The sequence below is a fragment of the Bos indicus genome, chromosome 11 (genome assembly GCF_029378745.1).
Source record: "Bos indicus isolate NIAB-ARS_2022 breed Sahiwal x Tharparkar chromosome 11, NIAB-ARS_B.indTharparkar_mat_pri_1.0, whole genome shotgun sequence".
Classification (NCBI taxonomy): Eukaryota; Metazoa; Chordata; class Mammalia; order Artiodactyla; family Bovidae; genus Bos; species Bos indicus.
The window spans coordinates 65,606,685-65,619,545 of NC_091770.1; positions in this window are offsets into that span (position 1 = coordinate 65,606,685).

Genomic DNA, 12,861 nt, shown 5'->3' on the forward strand with positions numbered 1-12,861 from the left:
GCGTGCGGGCTTCAGTAGCTGTGGCTGCTGCGTTCTAGAGCGCAAGCTCAATCGTTGTGGTGTATGGGCTTGGTTGCTCCGAGGCATGTGGCATTTTCTCAGACCAGGCATTGAACCTGTGTTTCCTGCATTGGCAGGGATATTCTTTACCACTGAGCCAGCAGGGAAACCCCATAATAATCCCCTTTTGGAATTATTGGAAACCCAATAATCCACTTTTAAATCTTAAATATTACACAATCTCTTTCTCTGTAGATGAGTATCTTAAGAAAAATCATTTATCAAATTAATAACAAATGTTTTCACAATTTTAAATATGTTCTGTATAGTCAATTAAATTAAGATCTTCAAACACAGGCTAGTTCTTTTGATTTAAATAAAAGAAACAATGTATACACTATATAACAGTAAAGTTTTTGGCCTTTACCACCAGGAAAACTACATTTTTCTGGTTTTAAAATACCTTAGTACGGGTTTTTCTTATAAGGGTCAAAACAAACAAACAAACAAAAAAAAAAAAAACCAGAAAATATCAACCTAAATAGAAAACCCATTTCTTTCCCAACATTGCCTGGAGCAGTAACCCAGGTAAACATACTTGTGTGTATTTGTGTGTGTGTGTGTGTGTGTGTGTGTGTGTGTGTGTATGTGTGTGTGTATGTAATATATGTTATGCTGTGGATTTTCCTGGAGGGTTTTTTCATTCTTTTCTTGCTAATACTGTTTGAATTATTAAATATTAATGAAATCAAGGAACTAATCCTTATGGATTATACCTTAAACACAGGGGATGGTTCGCAACGATATGAAGTTGCAATCTAACACTTAGAGACTAAAGAATAATACTATGGTCAAGTCACAAAATAGGTATTGCCAAAAAATATTTAAACTAACTACTCTGGCATATTTATTCTTTTTTGCTATCAATTGTTATTCATATTGCTGCTGCTAAGTCGCTTCAGTCGTGTCTGACTCTGTGCGACCCCATAGACGGCAGCCCACCAGGCTTCCCCGTCCCTGGGATTCTCCAGGCAAGAACACTGGAGTGGGTTGCCATTTCCTTCTCCAATGCAGGAAAGTAAAAAGTGAGAGTGAAGTCGCTCAGTCGTTCCCGACTCTTAGTGACCCCATGGACTGCAGCCTACCAGGCTCCTCTGTCCATGGATTTTCCAGGCAAGAGTACTGGAGTGGGGTGCCATTGCCTTCTCCGGTTATTTATATTAGGTTATTTATATTAGGTTGTAACAAATGCAACATTTCTTTACCAATATGGTCTTAATGAAAAATTATGGATTATATTATTTTGCTGAGTGAGGACTCGTGGTTTACTTTTACATCTTGACATCAATAAGAAAAGAAAAACTTTACATAGGATTATTTGAAATCTCCTATTCTTATTAAAGTTTATTTCTAAAGTATGAAAACACATTTTTAAATAATATTTAGATAACTTTTCATAACTGCTCCTAAAACAGTACCTCAAAATATTTTAGAACATGAGGCAGAAAGGAATATGAAATGACTTTAACAAATCACTGAATAATATTGATTGTAACCTTCCATAACTTTTAGCACTGTGCCAGGAAGTGGAAGTGTTAGTCACTCGATCATGTCCAACTGTTTGCAACCCCATGGACTGTGGCCCACCAGGCTCCTCTGCCCATGGGATTTTCCAGGCAAGAATACTGGAGCAAGTTGCCATTTCCTTCTCCAGGAGATCTTCCTGACCCTGGAATTGAACCCAGATGTCCTGCACTGCAGGCAGATTCTTTACCATCTGAGCCACCAGGGAAGCCCAGCATATAATTCTGGCCCTGCCATCTAGGACAGGGGTGGGCAAATCACTACCCATCAACCAAATTAGCCTGGGACCTGTTTTTGTATGGTTCTCTACCTAGAATGGTTTTCAAAGAGTAAACAAGTCCCCAAAGAACATACAACTAAGATAGTATATGGCCTGCCAAAGCCTAAAATATTTACCATGTGGCCTTTTATAGGATTTTCCCTGGTCTAGAAGGTCACAAATTTGTGAGGGAAATGGGATTCACATATGCCCAATAATTACTGAGAAACATAAATTATATAGAATAGACTGAAGGTAAATTGGAAATTTAGAGAGAAGACATTCATCATTGTGGATCAAAATTCCCTACAGATAATCACCTCTGAAACTTACTGTGATCATGAATGACCTGGGGATCTTGTAACCATGCAGATTCTGATTCAGCAGGTCTGGGGACAGGTTCTGCATTTCTAACAAGCTCCCCTGTGATACCTGGTTGCTCTTCCATACCTTATATTTTAAATAATGAGCACTTTGAGGTCAGCAAGAGTTTGGAAAAGCCAGAGTAGCAGGTAAAGGGGCCTGCCTGTTGATGTACTTAGAAGCCATGGTAACAGGCTTAGGAAAATAGTTCAACGGCAGAATAAATGTATCTGTGTTTTCCGTAAGTTTCTTGCCTATGAGATGACAACCCCCAGGGCTCACTTTCCTCTAACACTGTTACCCAGATTATTGATACTAGACCAAAGCTACATTCATATGAAATACGCCAATCATTTTTTCCAGTAGTCTGAAAGACAGGAAAAACCCTGTTGAAAGGAAAATTTTCTTAAACTGGGAACTGAATCAACATGAGTAGAGTTAGTTTTGTAACATAGACTTTGCAATTTAACTACCTTCTTGTCTATCCTTTCACATTCAAACTGATCTAAAAGTTATTTAACATTTTAATACGTTTTCAATGCTGTAATTTCATCCCTACACAATCAAAAGCCATTTTCAGCTCTAACCAGAAGATTCTGTATAAACAACGATTCACCAAAAGAAACATTTGCATTTAGGACATTGCAAGCATCTCTAAGCATGCACTTGGCTAGACTAACTTAAACACTGTTAACAGTAGTAAAAATATTAAGACTTTATTTTTCATTGTGAAATAAAGAACTTTGTAATAGTCTCAGATACAGTTTAGGAGTGTTTTAAATTTATGGTGTCAGAATGAATGATGCAGATACTGATGCTTAAAGAAGAATGAAGGGCAGTCTTTAAAATCAGGCCATCCTCCTGGTACCCAAAAGTATGAAAACACATGGATGGCAACTAAATTTCATTACAGCCAGGAGAAAAGAACGTTATTAACCCAGAATAAGACATTTGGGGGAAGTTCAGATTTTTCCCCCTAAGGTTTCTCTTAAAGTAACAGAGAATAATATCTGTTAAAATTACCTCTATGACACCCACAGATATTATTCCTGGGTAGATACAGACCCAGGGGGTCTGTATACCCAGGGGCTGGTACCTGCAGTGATGGATGGGTTGAATTCAGTGAGTGGTACTGCTAAGCAGTACCTGCAGAAAGCACTGTGTACAAATATATGGCCCACTCCAGCATCTGAGTAACTTGCTCTGCTTTCTCCTATCAGTTTCCCCAGACTGACCTCCACACTGGTCACTCAGAAAGGGTTTCCTCCCAGGTTGAGCTCCCTTTCACAGCGTCTTTCTAATTTCTTAGCCCTAGTAAGTTGCCCCAGGCTTTCTTTTCCTACAACATTTAAACAGCTTGGTTTCATTTTTTAAAGCCTGTAACCTATGTGTGGGACCCTCTGAGTCCACTTCTGAGAGCAATCACTAAATTGAGAGGCTTAAAACTGATGAAAAGTTTTAAAAAAATAGGCAACATGAGGAAATGCTGAAGGAAATGAGGTTACTTAAACTGGAATAAGGAGCACAAGACATAAGGAAGTATGCTCTAACCAATTCAGAGGAGCTATCAAGAGCTGAGTTTTAAATTTTCAGGAATTTTGTGAGCTGATTGTTAAACTCAACCATTAATCACAGGTTGAGTGAATTACAGTGAATTATCAGTATATAAACATGTATTACAAACAAAAGTAATACAAAGGACGACAGGAAACTTTTGGGGGTGATGGTTGTATTTATTATCTTCACTGTGGTGAAGATTTCAGGAAGCACGTTGAGTACTATAGAGTGATTGCTGAAACATTTATATCTTATTTATTCCATTATAAAATTTTAGGTAAGATTTATCATAAGCCCATTCTTAGTACTTAAACTCATCATTTCTCTTAATCTTCTTTATATTCTTTTATAGAAAGTGATAGAACTTTGCAATCTCTATTTTGGAGGACAAAAGTATGAGTTCTCCTACTCAATGAGATTTGTCACTTTATCATGTGACATTCAAAGCTCCTGATGACCACAGATTCTTTGTGGCACAGTTGGGAACCTCTCCAACATAGTAACTCAGAGGTAGAAGCTAAGAGAGCTAGTGCATGGTTGATCCAAAATTTGAGTCCAGCAAGGAAAATGTACTGGCCAGTTGAGAGGTAAGAAAATTGAGGAAACTGGTAAAACAGAGGTGATCCTGGATTATGGGCAGGAAAGGCAGCAAATATGGTCCATATTTTCTAAACTTTTGGGTATTTATAAAATAGTGAGCCATGAAAAGGTTTTAAAAAATGATTTCAAACGACAGCCAGTGCCCACTATAATTTGTCTCAGGTTCAAATGAATCACTAAAATGTTTTAGCTCCCAAGTCCATCTTTAAATGGATTGTGCTACATTCTATTCTGAGCTTTTTGAAATAATATTTCTTTAACTTATTATTTTTGAAAAAAAAATTACTCAATTTATAATTAAGCATGATTTTGCAAAGTTTACAGCAACCATCTTGTGCTTAAGAATGATTTTGGGATCATGCTTCACAAACAGCAATTAAAAGCATTCTGTACCAAGTATTTCTTTGTTCCGAATTTGTGCCATCTAATAAAAACTGAGAAACAATTAGGCCATAATCTTAAATCCCAAGCTTTGCTTTAGTTTAGCATTTGTGGCTATAAGGAATACAAATTAACTGGCATTAGCTAGCTCAAGGAAAGGGAGTTTGCTGTTGAGGGCTCACACTGAAAAAGAAAAGGCAATGATTGGAATTACAATGGGACCTGGCCTTAGGGACCCTGGAGCTAAATGGCTGTTCAGTTTCCAGCAACTAAAATCTAAAATATTCATCCAAAGATCCTGTCAAGTAACACCACTTTTTTCAGTTCCACTATAAGACAGGAGAAGGCAATGGCACCCCACTCCAGTACTCTTGCCTGGAAAATCCCATGGACGGAGGAGCCTGGTGGGCTGCAGTCCATGGGGTCGCTAAGAGTCGGACACAACTGAGCGACTTCACTCTACTTTTCACTTTCATGCATTGGAGAAGGAAATGGCAACCCACTCCAGTGTTCTTGCCTGGAGAATCTCAGGGACGGGGGAGCCCGGTGGGCTGCCGTCTATGAGGTTGCACAGAGTCGGACACGACTGAAGTGACTTAGCAGCAGCAGCGTTAGAAGACTGGGCTTCCCTCTTAGCTGAATCAGTAAGTAATCTGCCTGTAATGCAGGAGATCTGGGTTCGATTCCTGGATGGGAAGATCCCTGGGAGAAGGAAATGGCTACTTACTCCAGTATTCTTGCCTGGAGAATCCCATAGACAGGGGAGCCTGACATGCTATGGTCCATGGGGTCCCAAGAGTTGGACAGACTTAGTAACTAAGCCACCACCATTAGAAGACTTCCTCAGAGTTTCTGCACCCTCCCCTCCCACCAACCATCCTCCCATGGTTTTGCACTGGGCCCGCTAGCAAATTCTTTAAATCTCCAAGAGGAAATACAGTTATCTCAATGTATCTTTTTGTGACAGTCAGAAATGGAGAGTCAATCTATGGGTTGGTTCCCAAAGTCAAGAACCCATCTCTAACTCAAATCAGATATCACCTGGGCAGCAGATCATCTGGGCTTTCCGTGGAGCAGTTCCCTCAGAAGAGGGATAGGTGTGGATGTGACTTTAATTACAATGGCCAACAAGGACCTACTGTACAGCACGGGGAACTATACTCAATATCTTGTAATAATGTATAATGGAAAAGAATCTAAAAATTGAAACTAATACAACATTGTAAATCGACTATACTTCAATGAAAAAAATTAACTAGTTAATTAATTAAAAAAAAAAAAAAAAAACAATTATTGGCAGGTCAGAGCTGAGAAAAAATGGGCCCAAACTTATCCAGGTGCATTTTGGGGTATATTTAAGAAATACAGTAACAACACTATTTAAAAAATTCTCTAGTCATTCTGTTGCCTGTTCAGATTCTGTCAACTATATTCTGACAGATTTGGAGCTAGGGCAGAGCTCTGTACACATACTGTGCTACATAATAGCACACTATGATTTTTATTATTATTATTAAAGTCTTTATTGGATTTGTTACAATAATGCTTCTGTTTTATGTTTTTTGGGTTTTTTTTAGCAGGAAGCAGGAGAAGGCAATGGCAACCCACTCCAGTACTCTTGCCTGGAGAATCCCATGGAAGGAGGGGCCTGGTAGGCTGAAGTCCATGGGGTCGCTAGGAGTCGGACATGACTGAGTGACTTCCCTTTCACTTTTCACTTTCATGCATTGGAGAAGGAAATGGCAACCCACTCCAGTGTTCTTGCCTGGAGAATCCCAGGGACGGGGGAGCCTGGTGGGCTGCCGTCTATGGGGTCACACAGAGTCAGACATGACTGAAGCGACTTAGCAGCAGCAGCAGCAGAAAGCATATGGGATCTTAGCTCCCTAACCAGAGATTGAACCCTTACTGCCTACATAGGAAGGCAAGATTCTAACCACTGGATAGTCAGTGAAGTCCCTATTATTTTTTGCTTCAAACAAAGACCTCCCACAATTGACCTTTGATCCTGACAGTATCATTGTAATGTAAGTGACAAGGCAATCACTTCACTATAAAAAAGCTCCTTAACAACAGACTCTCAATGCCTCAAATTTTTGCTTAATAATCACTGTTAAACTTATGGATAATTTATGCAGGTAAAACAAATCAGTTTAACTCTGATTTATTAAAACAGTTTTTAGTTGTACTAAAACGCACTTATATGCACATGTTATTTAAATGCCTAGAAATGCTATTTTGGCCTTTTGGATGACATTGCATTCAGATGTCTACAGGATTTGCCTTTTATTAAAATATTTTATCCAGAAGTTAGTTGTACTGTAATTCATTTGGAGCTATATTCAGGAAACACATTTATTTTGAACTACATTTAGAACTGGAACAGATTGTGTGAATTAAGTAACTTTAAAACTAAAACTTATGATAGTTTCCTACCACATAATGATTATAGATTATAGCCATCCTGGGGCTACTAAGGTAAGAACATATGTCTGTTTTTTGAGCGCGAGTTGTTCCTTTTTATAAGAGTTACTTGGGCATTATAGAATTTGGACAGTTAAGGGAAATTATTCATTGCTATTTTATTTTCAGTATTAATATGCTTTAAATGATTACCACATAGTTATTGCTCCAATAGGCATTATTAAATACTTCAAATACCTTCAACTATTTTCTCAGTATGAGTTAGGTATTTTTAGGATAAATTTAGTCTTAGATAGCTATGATGCCATTTATTTAAGAAAGTATTATAATGGACATTTGAGTTTGTAAAATTTTGCTTCTGGAATTCTTGGTCAGTTGAGAGGTAGGAGAGACCCCAGAAAATAACTGAAATATTCCTATTATTTTAAAAAATTGGAGGTTTAAGAAATTAATTTGAATTTTAAGAGATGTGACCTCCCAAGCAGTCATATCCAGTTACATATAAATAAATAATATAAAACTAAATAATGGTTTTAAAATATGTAGATTACAAATAATTGTGGTGAGACAGGAAGGAAGGGAGCAGGGCAGAACTGTGGCAAAAAAATGGCATTTGTTCAGTTCAGTTCAGTCACTCAGTCGTGTCCAACTCTTTGCGACCCCATGAATCACATCATGCCAGGCCTCCCTGTCCATCACCAACTCCCGGAGTTCACCCAGACTCACGTCCATCAATTCGGTGATGCCATCCAGCCATCTCATCCTCTGTCGTCCCCTTCTCCTCCTGCCTCCAATCCCTCCCAGCATCAGAGTCTTTTCCAATGAGTCAACTCTTCGCATGAGGTGGCCAAAGTATTGGAGTTTCAGCTTTAGCATCATTCCTTCCAAAGAAATCCCAGGGCTGATCTCCTTCAGAATGGACTGGTTGGATCTCCTTGCAGTCCAAGGGACTCTCAAGGGTCTTCTCCAACACCACAGTGCAAAAGCATCGATTCTTCGGCACTCAGCTTTCTTCACAGTACAACTCTCACATCCATACATGACCACTGGAAAAACCATAGCCTTGACTAGACGAACCTTTGTTGGCAAAGTAATGTCTCTGCTTTTCAATATGCTATCTAGGTTGGTCATAACTTTCCTTCCAAGGAGTAAGCATCTTTTAATTTCATGGCTGCAGTCACCATCTGCAGTGATTTTGGAGCCCCCAAAAATAAAGTCTGACACTGTTTCCACTGTCTCCCCATCTATTTCCCATGAAGTGATAGGACCAGATGCCATGATCTTCTTTTTCTGAATGTTGAGTTTTAAGCCAACTTTTTCACTCTCTTCTTTCACCTTCATCAAGAGGCTTTTTAGTTCCTCTTCACTTTCTGCCATAAGGGTTGTGTCATCTGCATATTTGAGGTTATTGACATTTCTCCCGACAATCTTGATTCCAGCTTGTGCCTCTTCCAGCCCAGCATTTCTCATGATGTACTCTGCATAGAAGTTAAATAAGCAGGGTGACAATATACAAGGAGCCTTGATGTACTCCTTTTCCTATCTGGAACCAGTCTGTTGTTCCATGTCCAGTTCTAACTGTTGCTTCCTGACCTGCATACAAATTTCTCAAGAGGTGGTCTGGTGTTCCCATCTCTTTCAGAATTTTCCACAGTTTATTGTGATCCACACAGTCAAAGGCTTTGGCATAGTCAATAAAGCAGAAATAGATGTTTTTCTGGAACTCTCTTGCTTTTTCCATGATCCAGCAGATGTTGGCAATTTGGTCTCTGGTTCCTCTGCCTTTTCTAAAACCAGTTTGAACATCAGGAAGTTCATGGTTCACATATTGCTGAAGCCTGGCTTGGAGAATTTTGAGCATTACTTTACTAGCGTGTGAGATGAGTGCAACTGTGCGGTAGTTTGAGCATTCTTTGGCATTGCCTTTCTTTGGGATTGGAATGAAAACTGACCTTTTCCAGTCCTGTGGCCACTGCTGAGTTTTCCAAATTTGCTGGCATATTGAGTGCAGTGCTTTCACAGCATCATCTTTCAGGATTTGAAATAGCTCCACTGGAATTCCATCACCTCCACTAGCTTTGTTCATAGTGATGCTTTCTAAGGCCCACTTGACTTCACATTCCAGGATGTCTGGCTCTAGGTCAGTGATCACACCATCATGATTATCTGGGTCATGAAGATCTTTTTTGTACAGTTCTTCTGTGTATTCTTGCCACCTCTTCTTAATAGCTTCTGCTTCTGTTAGGTCCATACCATTTCTGTCCTTTATTGAGCCCATCTTTGCATGAAATGTTCCCTTGGTATCTCTAATTTTCTTGAAGAGAGCTCTAGTCTTTCCCATTCTGTTGTTTTCCTCTATTTCTTTGCATTGATTGCTGAGGAAGGCTTTCTTATCTCTCCTTGCTGTTCTTTGGAACTCTGCATTCAGATGCTTAAATCTTTCCTTTTCTCCTTTGCTTTTCACTTCTCTTCTTTTCACAGCTATTTGTAACGCCTCCCCAGACAGCCATTTTGCTTTTTTATATTAAAAAAATAATTTATTATTTGAAATAACTCCAGAAAGAATGAAGGGATGGAGCCAAAGCAAAACAATACCCAGCTGTGGATGTGACTGGTGATAGAAGCAAGGTCCGATGCTGTAAAGAGCAATATTGCATAGGAACCTGGAATGTCAGGTCCATGAATCAAGGCAAATTGGAAGTGATCAAACAGGAGATGGCAAGAGTTAACATCGACATTCTAGGAATCAGCGAACTAAAGTGAACTGGAATGGGTGAATTTAACTCAGATGACCATTATATCTACTACTGCGGGCAGGAATCCCTCAGAAGAAATGGAGTAGCCATCATGGTCAACAAAAGAGTCTGAAATGCAGTACTTGGATGCAATCTCAAAAATGACAGAATGATCTCTGTTCGTTTCCAAGGCAAACCATTCAATATCACAGTAATCCAAGTCTATGCCCCAACCAGTAACCTTACGCTGAAGAAGCTGAAGTTGAACAGTTCTATGAAGAAGTACAAGACCTTTTAGAACTAACATCCAAAAAAGATGTCCTTTTCATTATAGGGGACTGGAATGCAAAAGTAGGAAGTCAAGAAACACCTGGAGTAACAGGCAAAGTTGGCCTTGGAATATGGAATGAAGCAGGGCAGAGGCTAATAGAGTTTTGCCAAGAGAACGTACTGGTCATAGCAAACACCCTCTTCCAACAACACAAGAGAAGACTCTACACGTGGACATCATCAGATGGTCAACACCGAAATCAGATTGATTGTATTCTTTGCAGCCAAAGATGGAGAAGCTCTATACAGTCAGCAAAAACAAGACCGGGAGCTGACTGTGGCTCAGATCATGAGCTCCTTATTGCCAAATTCAGACTGAAATTGAAGAAAGTAGGGAACACCACTAGACCATTCAGGTATGACCTAAATCAAATCCCTTATGATTATACAGTGGAAGTGAGAAATAGATTTAAGGGCCTAGATCTGATAGATAGAGTGCCTGATGAACTATGGACTGAGGTTCGTGACATTGTACAGGAGACAGGGATCAAGACCATCTCCATGGAAAAGAAATGCAAAAAAAGAATGGTATAGAATACTACAAAAACTGATTAGGCCCAAGATGGTGAAAGATCTGACTTCCTATTGATCTTGAACCTCATTACAGGCTCATTGTAATGCATGGGCAAGCTAAAGGACACCAGTGCCATGACAAGTGCCGTGACAGTTCCTAGGCTGACCGTAAAAGGCCAAAAGTGAGTGGTGGCCCAATTCCTGGAAATCTCTCCTCTTACCCCAAATAGCATATTCCTCCCATTAACCTATGAAATTACCTAGCTGAGATGGTCTGGTTTCTGCCAGTGAAATGTGTAACTCTAAATAAACCTGCTGTCACTTTATTAATACTTCGGCTCTTGAATTCTTTCCTGCTCCAAGTCAAGGACGCTCACTTACTGGCCCATCCCAGGAACTTGCTCCAGACCTAGGACAAGACCTGGAATGTGACTGTTCTCTGTTCCCTCTTCTCTTGCAAAAATGGCAACAGAAATATTAGTAGAAAGTAAAGTAGTGAGGAAAAAGGAAAGAACTATTTCGCCACAATGTTTTACATAATTGATAGTACCTCAGATTTAGTTCTAGGATTCCTGTCAGCCAAACTGAAGAACAAAAATAGTAAATTACAAAAAAGAAATATAAACCATTTCTTCAGTGGAAATAAAGATTTTTTTGCCTTACATTAAAATTTTAAAATATTTTTATTGATAAATATGACTCAGAAAAGTACATAAAATGACATGTTCAACTCAATGAATTATCACAAAATCAACAACTAGAATAAGACAATGAACAAAACCATCAGATACTCTCCTTCCATCTTGGCTTCTAATCACTGCCCTTCTCTCCTCCCCAAAGTAACATTATTCTGACTATTATGGTCATCACTTCCTTGATTGTTCTTTATAATTTTATCATTTAAGCTTACATCTCTATACAATATGGTTTAATTTTGCCTGTTGGAATTTATGTGAATGGAGTTACATATTATTCTTGGGGAGGATGGAGTGGGGAATATGGCTTCTTTTGCTGAAGTTTATAAGATAAGTTTTTCTTGTTACAAGGAGCTATAGTTTTTCATTTTCATTACTATGCAGCATTCTGTTGAGTAAATATAGCTCAATATATTTACCCACTCTACTGTTGAAGGGTATTTGGTTGGCTTCCAGCTTAGGGTAATTTTGAATTTAATTGCTAAAAGCATTCTTATAAAATATATCTGGATACACAAGTATGTGGAGTGGGATTGCTAGATCAAAAACTGTTTTGGAGAAGGCAATGGCACCCTACTCCAGTACTCTTGCCTGGAAAATTCCATGGATGGAGGAGCCTGGTAGGCTGCAGTCCATGGGGTTGCTGAGAGTCGGACACAACTGAGAGACTTCACTTTCACTTTTCCCTTTCATGCACTGGAGAAGGAAATGGCAACCCACTCCAGTGTTCTTGCCCGGAGAATCCCAGGGACCGGGGAGCTTGGTGGGCTGCCAGACGTCTATGGGGTCGCACAGAGTCAGACACGACTGAAGCGACTTAGCAGCAGCAGCAGCAAACCAAGTTATGTCATTACCAGCAGTGCTGTGACAGTTTCCATTGGCTGGGGCCTCTGGCTGTCCATTTTCTCGCATGATGCAATCAAGGTAGTGGCTATGGTCTCATCAGTTTTACTTCCTTGTTACCTCTATTGTCAGTCCTTAATTTTAGCCATTCTGATGGGTGTAGACGAGTATCATGTGCATGCATGCTCAGTAGCTTTAGTGGTGTCCAACTCTTTGTGACCCCAAGGACTGTAGCCCACCAAGCTCCTCTATCCATGGAGATTCTCCAGGCAAGAATACTGAAGTGGGTTGCTGCGCCCTCCTCCTGAGAAGAGTATCATATCCTTGTTGTAATTTTCATCTTCCTCATTACAAATAAGGTTGAGTACCTTTATACAAGTTTGTCAAACATTTTGATTTTCTTTTGCAGAGTCTCCTAAAATATCTGACCCACTTTTCTTAATGGTGGTCAATCATTTCCTTAGAGATTTATATCTGTTCTTGGTATGTTTTATATATGAGCCCTTAATTTTGCATATTGTAAAATCTTCTCCCAATCTGTGACTTGCTTTTCATTGTCTTTAATGTTGTCTTTGGT